The sequence below is a fragment of the Palaemon carinicauda genome, chromosome 27, assembly GCF_036898095.1.
Source record: "Palaemon carinicauda isolate YSFRI2023 chromosome 27, ASM3689809v2, whole genome shotgun sequence".
Classification (NCBI taxonomy): Eukaryota; Metazoa; Arthropoda; class Malacostraca; order Decapoda; family Palaemonidae; genus Palaemon; species Palaemon carinicauda.
The window spans coordinates 56,927,334-56,929,406 of NC_090751.1; the positions used below are offsets into that span (position 1 = coordinate 56,927,334).

Below are 2,073 nucleotides of genomic sequence, written 5' to 3' on the forward strand. Positions count from 1 at the left end.
TGTAATGCGTTAATTGCCATTCTGGTATGTATGCTAGCATATATTTACTTTAGATACTATACGTATATATAGATGAGTATTTTGTTAATGTTTTGTTGGCTTCAAGCAAGAAACATTTAGTGACTTTAGCCATGAAATTACACCAGCGAGCATTAAAATCGTATGTATCGTAACGCCAAAGAAAATTCCGGGTAAAACAAATAAGTTCTTCCACCACTTTAAGACATTAAAAATCCACAAAAGGAAAACAAATTCCTGGTATAATCTCTTAATGCCCCTAGAAATCCCTTGCAAGGGTCAACGGAGGTCGTGTGAGGTGTGTTTACGGTGCCTAGACTCTTTCTAATCTGCACGAATCCTCCACCCCTCCACCCACTCCTCTCCCGGACTACCTCAACCACTACCACAAGTCTCCATCCCTCCCTGCAACGTCTTAGTTAAAAGCCCTGAGGGATCTAATTGTTGAATCTTATTAAGTTACTTGCTAGGACCTACAGGCGATGTTAGGGTTGGTTGCGCTTTTAATTATTTTGGGTAAAGGTTATGTTTGTATGGGGCCTTCACTTTTAAAATGATACTCATTAGTAATAAGAAATATGTTAGTGTTATGTTTTCTCTCTTTTTTAAGAATTATTATCGAGAGTTTGTGTTTGCAGCGATTGGTAATGACAATATTGGTGATGATTATGAAAAGTTAAGTATGTAGAGAAAAACTTTTAAATATAACTTTGTAATCAGTCTTTCTTATTTCCCTTGATTCTTCTTGTTTATTTCAGAAATATAATGATACAAAGGAAGATCGATACTTATATCTTTTTGCAAGTTTTCTTATATTGCTGTAGTTCTTACGATGTTTTTTTTCTTCAGGAAAAAGTATAATACCATGTTACCCGAGTTCTAAGTGGATCGACGAAGACCGAAAATGAATTGTAAACGGCCTTTACCAAATTTATTGACCCAGATGTCTACAGAATGGAAAGGTTTAAAAGAAGGCGAGAAATTATTATACCACGTATTTTTAAATGAATATGGTAAGTCATAGGATCTGTCTTTTTTTAGTTCTCAGTAAACCTGGTGATTTTTTTTGGATGAAATTATGCAATGTAGTTTATCTTTTAAGAAGTATTTTATAACTGATTGAATATAGTTGAATCTTCGCGAAATGAATCGGGATTGAAATATCATAGTAGGTTCGTATGACTAGGTTATGTGATGTTCAACTTTTTTAATATGGTCTAGAAATAAATATCCAGGTTCTGTTACACATTGTGACCTTTATCAATCACACATGCCTAGCACTAGATACTGATTGTACAAAACTATTGAGATCTAAAGAATAGCGCTAAATCATGTATAAATGCCTCTGCAAACATTTCACAAGGCTTGATAGATTTGCTTTGATCTCTTTAGAATGCTGGAAACATTTTTTTTTATGAATTTTACAATTATTTGGCGAATTAATTATGATCTCCATCAAATGTATCTATAATTCATCCTCTTTTACCATGGATGAAGTCCCTTTGTAATATGGAATTTTGAAGTGGGAATTGCTTTTTTTGTATTTTTTGAAGCAAGAGCGCATTTCAATTTCATCGCCTTGGGTGAATAGTTTAACTTGTTTTATATACTGGAGTTTGCTTGAGTTCACATATTTCGTTAAAGTTTGATTATGACAAGGAGAGGTTGAGGGAAAAACATTTCTTACAAAATGCCTTTAGATGATTATTCGGTCCCCTTGATTAATAATTACTTTCTAGTTAAGTTTTTTAGTGTTAGAGACATTAGGAACTGGTTTTCCTTAGTTTCGGGGATTAAACTTTCGCTGTAATTATCTGCATTCCCTGTGAATATAAAGAGGAAATTATGTGCAAGGCCTTTATTATTATTATTATTATTATTATTATTATTATTATTATTATTAGCAGTAGTAGTAGTAGTAGTAGTAGTAGTAGTACAAGCTATGCTATAACCCTTGTTGGAAAAGCAAAATGCCTTAAGACAAAGGGCTCCAACAGGGAAAAATAATTTGAGTATGTTGGAATCTATCAAGTATGATCTGTTTTTAATCATCGG

The 2,073-nt window shown here is 33.0% G+C and overlaps 1 long non-coding RNA gene across 1 annotated transcript in view; it reads left to right on the forward strand.

Annotated features, from left to right (window-relative positions):
* Positions 1–1,025, forward strand: part of LOC137621196 (uncharacterized) — a 363,628-nt gene extending 362,603 nt beyond the window's left edge. Inside the window, exon 3 of the long non-coding RNA XR_011040173.1 lies at positions 868–1,025. This is a non-coding gene — a long non-coding RNA (uncharacterized lncRNA). The remainder of the gene's footprint in view (positions 1–867) is intronic.
* Positions 1,026–2,073: the final 1,048 nt, after the last annotated feature.